The sequence below is a fragment of the Bufo bufo genome, chromosome 5 (genome assembly GCF_905171765.1).
Source record: "Bufo bufo chromosome 5, aBufBuf1.1, whole genome shotgun sequence".
In the NCBI taxonomy this organism is placed as follows: Eukaryota; Metazoa; Chordata; class Amphibia; order Anura; family Bufonidae; genus Bufo; species Bufo bufo.
In genome coordinates this window covers 555,714,660-555,732,598 of record NC_053393.1, presented here as the reverse complement: position 1 = coordinate 555,732,598, position 17,939 = coordinate 555,714,660, and the positions used below count along the sequence as shown (strand labels likewise).

The following is a 17,939-nucleotide window of genomic DNA, read 5'->3' as shown; positions in this document are numbered from 1 at the left end:
CATGTGCTGTGGGGTTTGGCCTATCGGTAATATAAAATTACTGACTGCCAGCACAGAAGTGATAGTTTTCCTCTAAACAGCATCTGTCAGCAGGATGAACCCTATTAAACCAGGCTTACTGCTTGTTAGAGTTAATCATACTGAGTGAAACGACCCCTCCGTTCTTTAACAAGAGCTTTAAAACTGCATGTGAGGATCAGGAATTATAAGTAAATAATTGTGGCAGAGTCACTAATAAGGGGGCACTGGGAGATCTGTAAAACCAGTCACCGGTGCCCTCCACAAGACCGTCCCCGCTTCCCTGGTGCATTCTCTATACAGACTAGGCCCCCGCTAATGTGCTCCCTAAGGAGTCAGCAAGGGGACCATTAGAGGATGGGTGGGGGGCAGTGCTGGAGTCTTAAGTAGGAGCAGAATGGTAGTCGGAAATTGTGGCAGGTTGTCACGGACAGCTGGGAAGCTGAGCAGAGTGGGGGCGATTGCTTACTTATCCGGAATCTCCTAGTATATAGGACCGGCCAGAGGCAACCAGTATTTAGGGTTGGAGACCTGCTTTTATTAGACTGTGGAAATGCTGTTAGACTCTGCCCTGAAAGTCCAGTCCTGCTGAATGGGTTCACAAAGGGAAGAACAGGTGACAACTCCAGCCTTCTGATCAGCACTGTGGGATATCAGGTGGTCAAACAACTAAAGGGGTTGTTCAGTTAGTGACCTTTTCTACAGACCCCACATCGAGGACCCCACATGTAAGACGTACTTTTTTTCCCAAAAGTGTGTGTGTGGGGGGAATGTCAGTGCATCTTATAAAGCGAATACTAGTGAGTGCTTCCATTATTCAGTTTTACCGTGTAGGGAACGCAGTAAAAATAAAACCCATTGCACTGTGGTGGAACTGCACTTTAAGTCATAATGACTTAGAGAAAGCCGGGAGTAAAAAATGGAAATTCAAAGACAAAAAATGGCCCAGGGCTGAAAGGGTTAAGAAAGTAGTGCTGTCCTATCTAGTTATTACTGGATCCTAAGTGACAATCACGGCCAAGTCAGTCTATAAGACGCAGTTTCTCTCCTTGTTATGTGAAGTGTTACCTGAATTCATCTCAAGGGGCTAAGGCAGATCAGGCCTTCCCACCGATGAAGAGATTGTTGGTCTCTCCCGCGTTCTGGTCTATGTTGACCACACCGAGCCTTTTACCCTGTATACTGAGGGAAGCTTGGAGAGGCTGGGGGGCAATCCTGACCCAAATTCAAGATGGCAGGGAGCGAGTAATGGCCTATACTAGCAGAGCACCGAGAGGTGGAGGGAAGAACCCGGAGAGAACTATTAGGCCACAGCTGCTGGGGGTAGTACAGGATTTTACTGAGAGGTTTAATGGCATCTTGTTGGCAGCAGAATTTTGTGTAGTGGACAGACAACATCGCCAAGTGCCTTGGGACACCGCCGTCTCGGGGTGGGGGGTGCAGAGCAGCAGTAAATGGCCAGGAGGACAAAGATCAAATACAAGGTACGGTACTGACATAGCAGTGGGAATACTGCTGTTCTGCGACCCAGTAGAAACAGCCAGTGGTCCCAGTAATACAATGTTAGAAGACATAACCTTCCTCTTCCATGGCTGAGATCTATGACTAAGCCCCCATACTCTTACAGCCAACTGAACATTCAAATATAATGGTGAAGTAATCGGCTGGCGCTCTCCATCTGGCTCTGTATGGATCAAGCACAGAACCAAGTAGGTTAACCTACTAACACGTGTACTTCCATAATCAGAACATTAGGACGATTGTGGACGTCCAGATGTATACTTACCTGTAAGTGGAATGCTATGCGCTTTATTTCACTTTAGGTTTAATGTTCATGTGCACTGACAGTATATATTGTTAGTGTGATATTTTAATAAAATGTTTTTCATATATACCACATGGTTCTGTGATTGATCCATACAGAGCCAGATACAGAGCGCCGGCCTATTTCTTTACCATTACATTTTCCTTCTTTGACAGTGGGTTTGTCTTAAGGTGTCTGCACCCGCTCCATACTTAGGTGTAGTATAAGCCACTGGACGTTTACTCCTTTTTTGAACATTCAAATAATTGCTCCTAGAAGGAGTCATTGCACTGAGGTGTCAGGAGGAAGAGGAACCTGCAGTGGAGGTGGGAGCCGAAATCCTATGAAGTGGTATGGCAGCCCAATCCTCATCATATTTTTGAAGATTACGGAAGGTACCCGCGGCCTGTATGGACGACACCTTGCACCTTCATAATTTGGACACCAGAATCCAGTGCAGTCCAAAGTGTGACATGAGGCCTGTGAAATGCTGCACAGAGGGACACCAGGACACGTCCAGGAGATTCATGGAAGAGACCTGTCACCCTGATATTACTGAGCAAGTCCTGGAGAGTCACAGCGCAGACCTGAGGGAGTCGTTACCACCTTGGTGTAATGGGCTAGGATCAGCGGGAACATTCCTACTGCTTCCTCTTCTCCTGTCTACTAGTATGTTTGGGGCAGTTGCTATGTATTATACAGTAGCTGATCTCTTGCTCAGCCGACCGCTCTTCTGTAGCTCACCTTGTTTGGAGAGGAGCTCCTGACTGGTTAGCCTCGCTGTAAATATTCCTAGTTTCTGCAGGGGGCTGCTGGTTATAGTGTAAGCTCTGTGCTTTTCAATCCAGAAATCGTTTTATTTTCTAGTATCTCTCCTAGTTTACTTCATCGGTGTACCTTTGTTCTTATGTTTATGGTGGATTTACATGAGCCAATTATTGGGCAGATTATCGGGAACGACTGTACCTGCGAACGCTCGTTCACGACAATCTTCCCGTGTAAATGTGCCGCCGCTGACCTAATGAATGAGCGAAACAGGCCTTAGTGTCCTATTTGTTTTAGGGTCAGTTTTACAGATTAGTGTTTTCCATAAGAATGTCTGTAGGGACAGTGAGGGTCAGTGATGGTATTGGGGTCAGCGTCTAAGGACAGATCTAAGGAAAGCTCCAGTCAGGGTCACTTATTGTCTGTTCAATCATCCGCTCACCATATAACCCCCATCATCCGTTTGTTCCACCATCTGATTACTATCCCCATCTCGGTCCAGTCATCTACTGATGAGTTCTATATCTGATATGTGCTTTGTATTATTCTTCATGGGGCGGTCCTGCTGTTCCTACTACAAACCGGATTCCAAAAAAGTTGGGATAAAAACTGAATGCAATGATGTGGAGATGGCAAATGTCAATATTTTATTTGTAATAGAACGTAGATGACAGATCAAACGCTTAATCCGAGTAAATGTATCATTTTAAAGGAAAAATACGTTGATTCCAATTTTCACGGTGTCAACAAATCCCCAAAAAGTTTGGACAAGTAGCAATAAGAGGCTGGAAAAGTAAATTTGAGCATAACGAAGAGCTGGAAGACCAATTAACACTAATTAGGTCAATTGGCAACATGATTGGGTATAAAAAGAGCTTCTCAGAGCGGCAGTGTCTCTCAGAAGCCAAGATGGGTAGAGGATCACCAATTCCCACAATGTTGCGCAGAAAGATAGTGGAGCAATATCAGAGAGGTGTTACCCAGCGAAAAATTGCAAAGACTTTGCATCTATCATCATCAACTGTGCATAACATCATCCGAAGATTCAGAGAATCTGGAACAATCTCTGTGCGTAAGGGTCAAGGCGGTAAAACCATACTGGATGCCCGTGATCTCCGGGCCCTTAAACGACACTGCACCACAAACAGGAATGCTTCTGTAAAGGAGATCACAGAATGGGCTGAGGAATACTTCCAGAAACCATTCTCAGTGAACACAATCCACCGTGCCATCCACCGTTGCCAGCTGAAACTCTACAGTGCAAAGAAGAAGCCATTTCTAAGCACGATCCACAAGCTCAGGCGTTTTAACTGGGCCAGGGATCATTTAAAATGGAGTGTGGCAAAATGGAAGACTGTTCTGTGGTCGGACGAGTCACGATTCGAAGTTCTTTTTGGAAATCTGGGACGCCATGTCATCCGGACCAAAGAGGACAAGGACAACCCAAGTTGTTATCAACGCTCAGTTCAGAAGCCTGCATCTCTGATGGTATGGGGTTGCATGAGTGCGTGTGGCATGGGCAGCTTGCATGTCTGGAAAGGCACCATCAATGCAGAAAAATATATTCAGGTTCTAGAACAACATATGCTCCCATCCAGACGTCATCTCTTTCAGGGAAGACCCTGCATTTTTCAACAAGATAATGCCAGACCACATTCTGCATCAATCACAACATCATGGCTGCGTAGGAGAAGGATCCGGGTACTGAAATGGCCAGTCTGCAGTCCAGATCTTTCACCTATAGAGAACATTTGGCGCATCATAAAGAGGAAGGTGCAACAAAGAAGGCCCAAGACGATTGAACAGTTAGAGGCCTGTACTAGACAAGAATGGGAGAGCATTCCTATTTCTAAACTTGAGAAACTGGTCTCCTCGGTCCCCAGACGTCTGTTGAGTGTTGTAAGAAGAAGGGGAGATGCCACACAGTGGTGAAAATGGCCTTGTCCCAACTTTTTGGGGATTTGTTGACACCATGAAATTCTGATTCAACATATTTTTCCCTTAATATGGTACATTTTCTCAGTTTAAACTTTTGTTCCGTGATTTATGTTCTATTCTGAATAAAATATTAGAAGTTGGCACCTCCACATCATTGCATCCAGTTTTTATTCACGATTTGTATAGTGTCCCAACTTCTTTGGAATCCGGTTTGTATAAGTCCTGGGGGTATCTGAGTACTGAAGGACACTGTATGTACTTGGGGAAGGCGCCTGCTATAGGGGAAGTCCAGTTCAGGGTCATTACAGTTACAGACTCGTCTCTGCTTCATTTAGTGGTCACTACTCACCTGGGCTCTTATCTGTAGGACTGTCCTCCTCACACTGGTCATCACCCCTCACAACCGTCTCTGTAGGAATCTCCTCCTTGTATTCCTCATCACCCCTCACATCTGTCTCTGTAGGAATCTCCTCCTTGTATTCCTCATCACCCCTCACATCTGTCTCTGTAGGAATCTCCTCCTTGTATTCCTCATCGCCCCTCACATCTGTCTCTGTAGGAGTCTCCTCCTTGTATTCCTCATCACCCCTCACATCTGTCTCTGTAGGAATCTCCTCCTTGTATTCCTCATCACCCCTCACATCTGTCTCTGTAGGAATCTCCTCCTTGTATTCCTCATCACCCCTCACATCTGTCTCTGTAGGAATGTCCTCCTTGTATTCCTCATCGCCCCTCACATCTGTCTCTGTAGCATTAATATTGCGCAGATCTTCATCCTGATATAAAATCTGTGAAGCAAATATTGTAAGTTACAGGACAGTCGGACAAGTTGCGAGAAATATTTTACATGACCACAAAAGATCGTTAAAGGGGTCATCATCCAACTTTAACCTTTAACAGATCCCTTCAGAGTGACCGGACTTGTGGTGGGTTCATACTTACCTGATCCCCACCGCTGGTTGCCGGCTTCATCACTCCACGGCCGCCTCCGCAGGTACTGGGACTCTGGGAATCAACATCCCATTGATGGGGGCATGTGACCACTGCAGCCAATCACTGGACGCAGCAGTGACCAGCGATAGGGAAAATCTCCGTTACCTGACCATCGTGTGGAAGGAGAGGACGCGGACATCTCTCTGGTGTTGTCCTCTGACTGGATCTTTCTGCAGGAGACACAGAGACTAGACTCAGACTTTACAGACAAAGAATTCCAGGACATCTGTATTTAGTCCTGTCCGTTACCTGGAGATGTGAGGGGCTGGTCCTCCTCCATCATCACCTCCTTGTACAGACCCTTGTGTCCTTCTAAATACTCCCACTCCTCCATGGAGAAATAGACAGCGACATCCTGACACCTTATAGGAACCTGACAACACAATGACACCGTCATCACCCAGACCCCTCCAGTGCTGTGACTGTATAATGTCCCAGCATTCCCGACGGTGTCACCTCTCCAGTCAGCAGCTCCATCATCTTGTGGACGACTTCTAGGATCTTCTCATTGTTCTTCTCATGTATCAGATTACCAGACGTCTTCTTCACCGTGGAGTAATCCTGTTCATTGAAGACATAATAATAAATGTCACCATGTACATTCCAGAGTCCATCACTTCTACAGCCATGTCCACCTGTAATTACCATAGATAATGGTGTAATGTGACATCATCAGAACCTCTCACCTCTCCAGTCACATCCCCTGTAATTACCATAGATAATGATGTAATGTGACATCATCAGAAGCTCTCACCTCTCCAGTCACATCACCTGTAATTACCATAGATAATGGTGTAATGTGACATCATCAGAACCTCTCCGGTCACATCCCCTGTAATTACCATAGATAATGGTGTAATGTGACATCATCAGAACCTCTCACCTCTCCAGTCACATCCCCTGTAATTACCATAGATAATGGTGTAATGTGACATCATCAGAACCTCTCACCTCTCCAGTCACATCCCCTGTAATTACCATAGATAATGATGTAATGTGACATCATCAGAACCTCTCACCTCTCCAGTCACATCCCCTGTAATTACCATAGATAATGATGTAATGTGACATCATCAAAACCTCTCACCTCTCCAGTCACAACACCTGTAATTACCATAGATAATGATGTAATGTGACATCATCAGAACCTCTCACCTCTCCAGTCACATCACCTGTAATTACCATAGATAATGGTGTAATGTGACATCATCAGAACCTCTCACCTCTCCAGTCACATCCCCTGTAATTACCATAGATAATGATGTAATGTGACATCATCAGAACCTCTCACCTCTCCAGTCACATCACCTGTAATTACCATAGATAATGGTGTAATGTGACATCATCAGAACCTCTCGCCTCTCCAGTCACATCCCCTGTAATTAGCATAGATAATGGTGTAATGTGACATCATCAGAACCTCTCACCTCTCCAGTCACATCCCCTGTAATTACCATAGATAATGATGTAATGTGACATCATCAGAACCTCTCACCTCTCCAGTCACATCCCCTGTAATTACCATAGATAATGATGTAATGTGACATCATCAGAACCTCTCACCTCTCCAGTCACATCACCTGTAATTACCATAGATGATGATGTAATGTGACATCATAACCTCTCACCTCTCCAGTCACATCCCCTGTAATTACCATAGATAATGATGTAATGTGACATCATCAGAACCTCTCACCTCTACAGCCATGTCCACCTGTAATTACCATAGATAATGATGTAATGTGACATCATCAGAACCTCTTACCTCTCCAGTCACATCCCCTGTAATTACCATAGATAATGATGTAATGTGACATCATCAGAACCTCTCACCTCTCCAGTCACATCCCCTGTAATTACCATAGATAATGATGTAATGTGACATCATCAGAACCTCTCACCTCTACAGCCATGTCCACCTGTAATTACCATAGATAATGATGTAATGTGACATCATCAGAACCTCTTACCTCTCCAGTCACATCCCCTGTAATTACCATAGATAATGATGTAATGTGACATCATCAGAACCTCTCACCTCTCCAGTCACATCCCCTGTAATTACCATAGATAATGATGTAATGTGACATCATGAGAACCTCTCACCTCTCCGGTCACATCCCCTGTAATTACCATAGATAATGATGTAATGTGACATCATCAGAAGCTCTCACCTCTCCAGTGACATCCCCTGTAATTACCATAGATAATGATGTAATGTGACATCATCAAAACCTCTCACCTCTCCAGTCACAACACCTGTAATTACCATAGATAATGATGTAATGTGACATCATCAGAACCTCTCACCTCTCCAGTCACATCCCCTGTAATTACCATAGATAATGGTGTAATGTGACATCATCAGAACCTCTCACCTCTCCAGTAACATCACCTGTAATTACCATAGATAACGGTGTAATGTGACATCATCGGAACCTCTCACCTCTCCAGTCACATCCCCTGTAATTACCATAGATAATGATGTAATGTGACATCATCAGAACCTCTCACCTCTCCAGTCACATCCCCTGTAATTACCATAGATGATGATGTAATGTGACATCATCAGAACCTCTCACCTCTCCAGTAAGCAGGAAGAGTATCTCCAGGGTAAGATCTAATATCCTCTCCGCCATCTTGTCCCTGTCTCCATCCATTATCTGGTACTGATGATGTCATCGGACAATCCTATATCACAGGAACCTGAATGGAAGAAGAGGAGTTAATGTAGAATCCGCATGAAATCCCATAGAAATGCTTATAATGACCGGAGATGATGAGGGACATTTGGGAGAAATCAGAGGAGATGAGGTCTTCTCTCTATTGTCTGGATTGATGACTAGAAGATCTCGGAGGAGCGACCCGATTCTGGGGCCGGAGCCAGACTTTGTTTTTTCGAAGGCCCCAATTTACATAATAAATTGTCCCCCAGCAGCTCGAGACCAGATCCGGTTCATCCTTCACATGGAGGCTGCACCGGAAGGAGCGGAACGTTAGAACTGCCTGAGCTGTATCTGCAGGACTGACTGGACAGTGAGGGGACTATAACCTGTGACCACGTAGGTGTGGACTGTGCGGAGCCCCCACGTGGCCTGCAGCATGTGGGACACGCCCTGCGCAAGTTACAAACCAGGACACGAGAAGATAGAATATAAAGAGGGGTCTAGAAAAGCAGCGCGTGGCTCTGCATCTCCAGCCTGGACGGGACCCCTAAGGGCCGGACCTGGTGAGAGATAGGGGGGGGAAGGGGGTCCGGTGAAGGCCATTAATCGGAGGGAAGCTGAATGGTCCACGGGTCACGGACCTCACAGCCAAACAGGACAGTTACCTAAACAGGACCTCACCCTCCCGGCTGGTACAGAGGGATCCCCAGTGTGATAGGGATGATGGGCAAGTAGTCATGGAGCGGACCATGGGGAACCTCCTCTCTGATTGGTCCTTTATAGTCACATGGTATTTAAAAAGCTGGAAGCAGCAACTGTGAACAAGTAACATTGGATTCTATGGATTTTACATTTTAACAGGAATTTTCAGACGTTTAACCCCTTCATAATAGGGACATTTTCATTGTTTACTCCCAGCCTTCCCGGAGCCATAACTTCTTTATTTCCCACTAACACAGATGACGAGGACGTTAACATCGCCGGACGAGGACTTGTTATTTGTGGGACCAGTTGTACTTTGTAATGGCGCCAGTTACGGTTCTACACAATGTAGTGGGAAGCGGGAAAATTCCAACTGGGGGATAAAAAAACTAAAAACACCCCCAATTCGGGCAGTTTCCTGGTTTTGCTGTCCCAGCGTTTCCTGGCCGGTTCCCCTCATCCTCCGGTCGGTGCGATTACAGCGACACCACATTTATACAGGTTTTATTGGGTTTTAATACTGAAAAAATAAAAACTTTGGAAAAAACCGAATGTTTTCTCTGCATCCCCATCTTCTGACCGCCATAACGTGTGCGGCGCTGTGTGCGCATTCCCAGTCTCTGCTTCTCACTGACGCCGTATTGTGGATGGCGGGTTTATTTATTTTTTCCCATTTGCGCTAAATCCTTGTACATTTTATTAGCGGAGGCGCCGGCGACGTGTGTTGTTTATGTACTTTTAACTTTGGGGGGGGGGGGGGGATTTGAATATTTTTTTTAACCCTGTTTTTTAGTTCCAGGTTTTTGTGGCTCCAGGTGCCGTGGTCACGAGCCCCGGTGGACGTGGCGGCTGCTGCTGGATCGGTCCCTGCCGTATAAACATGTCGCTGGTTTTATCCCGTTTTCAGCTTCTCCCTGTGACTTGTGGCTGGATCGGCGGAGCTCCTCCTCCAGGTCTGTCATAGGACGTCCACTGGGAGACCCTCCCCCGCAGCAGCACCAACCCCGTCACATCCAGCAGACTGCAGGGAGGATCCTGCGGCACTCATAACAGACTGCACTACTGAAGCATCAGCTGCCACAGACATCATACACTGCACTACTGAAGCATCAGCTGCCACAGACATCACACACTGCACTACTGAAGCATCAGCTGTGACAGACATCATACACTGCACTACTGAAGCATCAACTGTGACAGACATCACACACTGCACTACTGAAGCATCAGCTGTGACAGACATCACACACTGCACTACTGAAGCACCAGCTGTGACAGACATCACACACTGCACTACTGAAGCATCAGCTGTGACAGACATCACACACTGCACTACTGAAGCATCAGCTGTGACAGACATCACACACTGCACTACTGAAGCATCAGCTGTGACAGACATCACACACTGCACTACTGAAGCATCAGCTGTGACAGACATCATACACTGCACTACTGAAGCACCAGCTGTGACAGACATCACACACTGCACTACTGAAGCATCAACTGTGACAGACATCATACACTGCACTACTGAAGCATCAGCTGTGACAGACATCACACACTGCACTACTGAAGCACCAGCTGCCACAGACATCACACACTGCACTACTGAAACATCAACTGTGACAGACATCATACACTGCACTACTGAAGCATCAGCTGTGACAGACATCACACACTGCACTACTGAAGCATCAGCTGTGACAGACATCACACACTGCACTACTGAAGCATCAGCTGTGACAGACATCACACACTGCACTACTGAAGCATCAGCTGCCACAGACATCATACACTGCACTACTGAAGCACCAGCTGCGACAGACATCATACACTGCACTACTGAAGAACCAGCTGTGACAGACATCATACACTGCACTACTGAAGCACCAGCTGTGACAGACATCATACACTGCACTACTGAAGAACCAGCTGTGACAGACATCATACACTGCACTACTGAAGCATCAGCTGTGACAGACATCATACACTGCACTACTGAAGCACCAGCTGTGACAGACATCATACACTGCACTACTGAAGAACCAGCTGTGACAGACATCATACACTGCACTACTGAAGCTCCAGCTGTGACAGACATCTTACACTGCACTACTGAAGCTCCAGCTGTGACAGACATCATACACTGCACTACTGAAGCTCCAGCTGTGACAGACATCACACACTGCACTACTGAAGCACCAGCTGTGACAGACATCATACACTGCACTACTGAAGCACCAGCTGTGACAGACATCACACACTGCACTACTGAAGCACCAGCTGTGACAGACATCACACACTGCACTACTGAAGCCCCAGCTGTGACAGACATCACACACTGCACTACTGAAGCACCAGCTGTGACAGACATCACACACTGCACTACTGAAGAACCAGCTGTGACAGACATCATACACTGCACTACTGAAGCTCCAGCTGTGACAGACATCACACACTGCACTACTGAAGCACCAGCTGTGACAGACATCATACACTGCACTACTGAAGCATCAGCTGTAACAGACATCACACACTGCACTACTGAAGCACCAGCTGTGACAGACATCACACACTGCACTACTGAAGCATCAGCTGTGACAGACATCATACACTGCACTACTGAAGCATCAGCTGTGACAGACATCACACACTGCACTACTGAAGCATCAGCTGCCACAGACATCATACACTGCACTACTGAAGCACCAGCTGTGACAGACATCACACACTGCACTACTGAAGCCCCAGCTGTGACAGACATCACACACTGCACTACTGAAGCACCAGCTGTGACAGACATCACACACTGCACTACTGAAGCATCAGCTGTGACAGACATCACACACTGCACTACTGAAGCATCAGCTGTGACAGACATCATACACTGCACTACTGAAGCACCAGCTGTGACAGACATCACACACTGCACTACTGAAGCATCAGCTGCCACAGACATCATACACTGCACTACTGAAGCACCAGCTGTGACAGACATCACACACTGCACTACTGAAGCATCAGCTGTGACAGACATCACACACTGCACTACTGAAGCACCAGCTGTGACAGACATCACACACTGCACTACTGAAGCGTCAACTGTGACAGACATCACACACTGCACTACTGAAGCACCAGCAGTGACAGACATCACACACTGCACTACTGAAGCATCAGCTGCAACAGACATCATACACTGCACTACTGAAGCACCAGCTGTGACAGACATCATACACTGCACTACTGAAGCACCAGCTGTGACAGACATCACACACTGCACTACTGAAGCACCAGCTGTGACAGACATCACACACTGCACTACTGACTGCGGCCCCCGGCTCCCCGGTACCTGCTCCTCCTCATGCCGGGGCTCTCCCTCCCGCTGTCCGGACATCAGAGCCTCTTTACAGGACGTTTCCAGCAGAACTTCCTCTTTCCCTCAGGTTCCTGGAGTTTTCCTCTCCCAGCATGCTTTGCGGTGTGACGTCACAGGGCTGGCCCCGCCCGGCACACTGGTCAGTCAGCACTAGCCCCGCCCCCTACACCTCCGGCGGCCATGTTAGTACACCCAGACATGGCTCCTGCTCCTCTCCACACATCACTGAGGGGTAGATGCTAGAGTGGAGTTGTTAGAACGCGGTCTGTGACGTCACTGGTCACATGCTCCTTCATGGTCACATGGTCAAATGTGGGAAGTGCTTATAAAGCCAGACTGCAGGAGCTTGTGGAGGAGGAGGAGCTGTGTGTGCCTGGATGTGCTGCAGACCTAGAGTCCATAGGAGCTCATACAGAGGAGGCAGGTACAGATCTGTGGAGGGGGGGTGTAAGCCTCTGGGGCTGGGTGTATCCTGTAGCTGCTGTGTGGTAACATTGATGTGTATTCACCCCATAGATTGTGTTCTTGAGAGCAGAATGGCCGAGCAGAGGGGTTGCCATGGAGACGAGCCCCCCAGTGCCCCTCGCTGTACAGTCTGATAGCAGGCGGTATGCTGTATGCACCACTACAATGAGGGGTTGTTGTGTCGCCCCTGTACATGATGGTGTCACTGCTCGGCAATCAGTAAACAGAATCTGTCCTAAAGACACCGCACGGTTGTGTCAGAAGAGCTGCAGTCCCATGTAAGCTCCTTAGCTGGGATTCAAACTGGTGATGTCAGCTTAACGGCATAGCAGAGTGTTTCTATGGCGGTGTGGGTGCGTTCCAGTGTGCCATTGGCACTTTACACTGGATTCAGATGGCATAATGGTGGTGTGCTTATGTGCCTATACACCACAGCATCTAACCTCCGGCCTTACAGCAGACACAGGCTAGCCCTAGTTTGGAAGCAGTGTCCTAAATGTGCTGTCCTAATCCAGCCTTGCTTCTCTACCTTAGGGTGCCCCATACTCTAGGCTTGGGGTGCCCCATACTCTAGGCTTGGGGTGCCCCATACTCTAGGCTTGGGGTGCCCCATACTCTAGGCTTGGGGTGCCCCATACTCTAGGCTTGGGGTGCCCCATACTCTAGGCTTGGGGTGCCCCATACTCTAGGCTTGGGGTGCCCCATACTCTAGGCTTGGGGTGGCCCATGCTTTAGGCCCCACTCAGCCACACCCTGATCATGTTGGGCAATACTCCCTCCGATTCCGCAGCCAGTAGGGATTAAAAAAATGAAGGCAAAATAAAGGTATGAGGAGGACATCTGAGTCCGTCCAGGCCCTGCGTCAGACGGAGGACAGGGAGTCTGAAAGCTGGGCTGTCCGGCCTAAAACTGGACCTCTGTCCACCCTACTTTACCTGCTGAAGTAGCAAACAGCCTGAAAGTTTATTCCAGGCCAGATAACGTCTGTCTGTGTGTCCTTCTGGAGAGCGCACACAGACAGGTGAACTGATCAGCAGAAGGACAGACAGGCCAACGTGTGGGGGTGGGGGGGCCAAGTGCAGACGCCGTAGTAGAAAGGTATCATGGCTTGTCTGTGCTGTCTCCCCAATGGCCGGGGTTTAGGAGCGGCAGCAGCATATACACGCTGCGTAAGCGCACTGTGAATACAGCGACTGAACTTGGCCGACAAACAACATCCCTCATATTCCGGTCTCTTCAGCCGTCCTGCGCATGGAGGCAGGGTTACCAGGAGCAAGAGGCCAGGAGCCAAACTGAGCCAAATCGATCCGTCCTGACACACATTGTAAGTCAACGGGGACAGATCCGTTTTCTATGACCCAATCAAACACAGATCAGTCTTGAACACTCCTTGCTTTGTTAAAGATGGGGCTACTTTCACACTCGCGTTTGGTGCGGATCCGTCATGGAGCTGCACAAACGGGTCCGTTCAGATAATACAACCGTCTGCATCTGTTCAGAACGGATCTATTTGTATCCTCTGTAACATGGCCAAGACTGATCCGTTTTTCGATTGTCAGAGAAAACGGATCCGTCCCCATTGACTTGCATTGTGTGTCAGGACGGGTCAGTTTGGCTCAGTTTTGTCAGACGGACACCAAAATGCTGCAAGCAGTGTGTTTTGGTGTCCGTCTCCAAAACTGAAAGGAGACTGATTGGAAGCAAACTGATGCCTTCTGAGCGGATCCTTCTCCATTCAGAATGCATTAGGGCAAAATGGATCGGTTCTGGGAGCCCTGAACGGATCTCACAAACGGAAAGCCAAATCGCCAGTGTGAAAGTAGCCGAATACAAACCGGTCCGTTCTGAGCGAATGCAGGTGTTTGTATTATCGGTGCGGGTCTGTCTGTCCATGACGAATCCGCACAAAATGTGAGTGTGAAAGCGGCCTAAGCTTCCTTCATATAAAAGACCGGCGCCGGACACAACCGCATTGTGGACTACTGCACCCAGAGGACAACGAGGAAGCCGTTTATGGACCTTTTTGAGGTATAGTTTAGTAGAAATGTATTATCTTTAGTCTTATTCCCAGTGCCTTGTAGTTGAGTTCTCTTGTTTTTTTGCAAAACTTGTAATTTTTTCATATGCAAGTCTGTATTTAAAGGGCTTCTGTCACCCCACTAAAGTGATTTTTTTTTTGGGCTAGTTAAATTAGTTATATAGCGATATATGAAAATATAATGGTGTTACTTACTTTGATCCAGCAGTTTATTCAAAAAACAAAGTTTTATAATATGCAAATCCGGTCTCTACCAGCAAGTAGGGCGGCTACTTGCTGGTAGCTGCTGCAGAAATTCGCCCCCTCGTCGTGTTGATTGACAGGGCCAGCCGGGATCTCCTCCTCCGGCCGGCCCTGTCGGCGTTTCAAAAATCGCGCGCCCGTGTTGATTAGGAGCAGGCGCTCTGAGATGAGGAGGCTCGTCTCCTCAGCACTCCCTCAGTGCGCCTGCGCCGATGACATCACCGAAATAGAAGACGTCATCCGCGCAGGCGCACTGAGGGAGTGCTGAGAAGACGAGCCTTCTCATCTCAGAGCACCTGCGCCTAATCAACACGGGCGTGCGATTTTTGAAATGCCGACAGGGCTGGCCGGAGGAGGAGATCCCGGCTGGCCCTGTCAATCAACACGACGAGGGGGCGGTTTTCTGCAGCAGCTACCAGCAAGTAGACGCCCTACTTGCTGGTAGAGACCTAATTTGCATATTATAAAACTTCGTTTTTTGAATAAACTGCTGGATCAAAGTAACACAATTATATTTTCATATATCGCTATATAACAAATTTAACTAGCCCCAAAAAAAAAAATCACTTTAGTGGGGTGACAGAAGCCCTTTAATGTATAAAACTGTAAATGGTTCTGAAATGTTGGTAAAAAACACTTTATTAATAACGGTTTCTCACTTTTTTTCTCTTTGGTGTTGGGGGGGCTGAAAATAGACAACTAAATGTTATTATTGGTCTCTCAGAACATGTCAACAATTGACATTAAGGTGCAGTGTTCTCCGATGTACAGACGCCCTGCAGTTCTATCTATGCACACAGGACACATGGGATTTATTGGAAAGTTTAAAAATAAAGCATATATTTAATAAATCAAGTATGTGACTTTAATTTTTGTGTGTATATAATATCAGGACCGCCGTACGCAGGATTGCATCCTGGCGGCAGCCCTGTTATTCCTCCTGGACGCGCCAGGGCGTCATCTCGCAAGAGGCGAGATTTCCTGTGAACGAGTGCGCGTTCACAGGAACCGAAGGTAAACGAGTGGATTTGCAGCCTGCCAGCGGCGATCGTTCGCTGCCAGGCTGTAGATGCTATTATTATTATTTTTTTACCCCTAACAGGTATATTAGACGCTGTTTTGATAACAGCGTCTAATATACCTGCTACCTGGTCCTCTGGTGGTCCCTTTTGCTTGGATCGACCACCAGAGGACACAGGTAGCTCAGTAATAAGTAGCACCAAACACCACACTACACTACACCCCCCTGTCACTTATTAACCCATGATCACCCCCCTGTCATTGATCACCCCCCTGTAAGGCTCCATTCAGACGTCCGTATGTGTTTTGCAGATCCACAGATCCGCCAAACACGGACACCGCGGATCTGCAAAACATGGACACCGGCAATGTGCATTCCGCATTGTGCGGATCCGCACATTGCCAGAACTATATAGAAAATGCCTTTTCTTGTCCGCAATTGCGGACAAGAATAGGACATGTTCCATAGGCTCTACAAAAAATGCAGTGTTCGCCCGATCAGGCCTGATCTTGTGCGCACACTTGCGTTCAGTCCGCCCCACCGCAGTGACAGAAATATTATTTTTTTCTCTGATCACTGCAAAAACATCGTAAAATTGCTGCGGCGCTATAAAGATCACTTTTGAGGGGCATGGCGAGTTCATAGAAGGTTTTGGTGTTTTTTTTTGTTTGTTTTTTTGGCACAAGTTAGCGGAAATAGATTTTTTGTTTTTTCTTACAAAGTCTCATATTCCACTAACTTGTGACAAAAAATAAAATCTCACATGAACTCACCATACCCCTCACGGAATCCAAATGCGTAAAAATTTTTAGACATTTATATTCCAGACTTCTTCTCACGCTTTAGGGCCCGTAAAATGCCAGGGCAGTATAAATACCCCACATGTGACCCCATTTCGGAAAGAAGACACCCCAAGTTATTTGCTGAGGGGCATATTGAGTCCATGACAGATTGAACTTTTTGTCACAAGTTAGCGGAAAAGGGAGACTTTGTGAGGAAAATAAAAAATAAAAATTTCCGCTATTTTGTGCCAAAAAAAAAAATTCTATGAACTCGCCATGCCCCTCACGGAATACCTTGGGGTGTCTTCTTTCCAAAATGGGGTCACATGTGGGGTATTTATACTGCCCTGGCATTTTAGGGGCCCTAAAGTGTGAGAAGAAGTCTGGGATCCAAATGTCTAAAAATGCCCTCCTAAAAGGAATTTGGGCCCCTTTGCGCATCTAGGCTGCAAAAAAGTGTCACACATGTGGTATCACCGTACTCAGGAGAAGTTGGGCAATGTGTTTTGAGGTGTCTTTTTACATATACCCGTGCTGGGTGAGAGAAATATCTCTCTAAAATGACAACTTTGTATAAAAAAAATGGGAAAAGTTGACTTTTAGAAATATTTATCTCACCCAGCATGGGTATATGTAAAAAGACACCCCAAAACACATTGCCCTACTTCTCCTGAGTACGGCGATACCACATGTGTGACACTTTTTTGCAGCCTAGGTGGGCAAAGGGGCCCACATTCCAAAGAGTACCTTTCGGATTTCACAGGGCAATTTTTACGCATTTGGATTCCAAACTACTTCTCACACATTAGGGCCCCTAAAATGCCAGGGCAGTATAACTACCCCACAAGTGACCCCATTTTGGAAAGAAGACACCCCAAGGTATTTCGTGATGGGCATGGCGAGTTCATGGAAGTTTTTATTTTTTGTCACACGTTAGTGGAATATGAGACTTTGTAAGAAAAAGAAAATCATCATTTTCCGCTAACTTGTGACAAAAAATAAAAACTTCTATGAACTCACTATGCCCATCAGCGAATACCTTAGGGTGTCTACTTTCCGAAATGGGGTCATTTGTGGGGTGTTTGTACTGTCTGGCCATTGTAGAACCTCAGGAAACATGACAGG

The 17,939-nt window shown here is 46.9% G+C and overlaps 2 protein-coding genes across 13 annotated transcripts in view; one reads left to right on the top strand and one right to left on the bottom strand.

The window, feature by feature from the left end:
* LOC121000834 (zinc finger protein 383-like) overlaps window positions 1–17,939 on the top strand; it is a 1,218,895-nt gene that overhangs the window by 440,470 nt on the left and 760,486 nt on the right. The gene's annotated exons all lie outside the window — the stretch shown is intronic.
* Window positions 1–17,939, bottom strand: part of LOC121000850 (gastrula zinc finger protein XlCGF26.1-like) — a 106,779-nt gene that overhangs the window by 1,938 nt on the left and 86,902 nt on the right. The window lies entirely within an intron of this gene.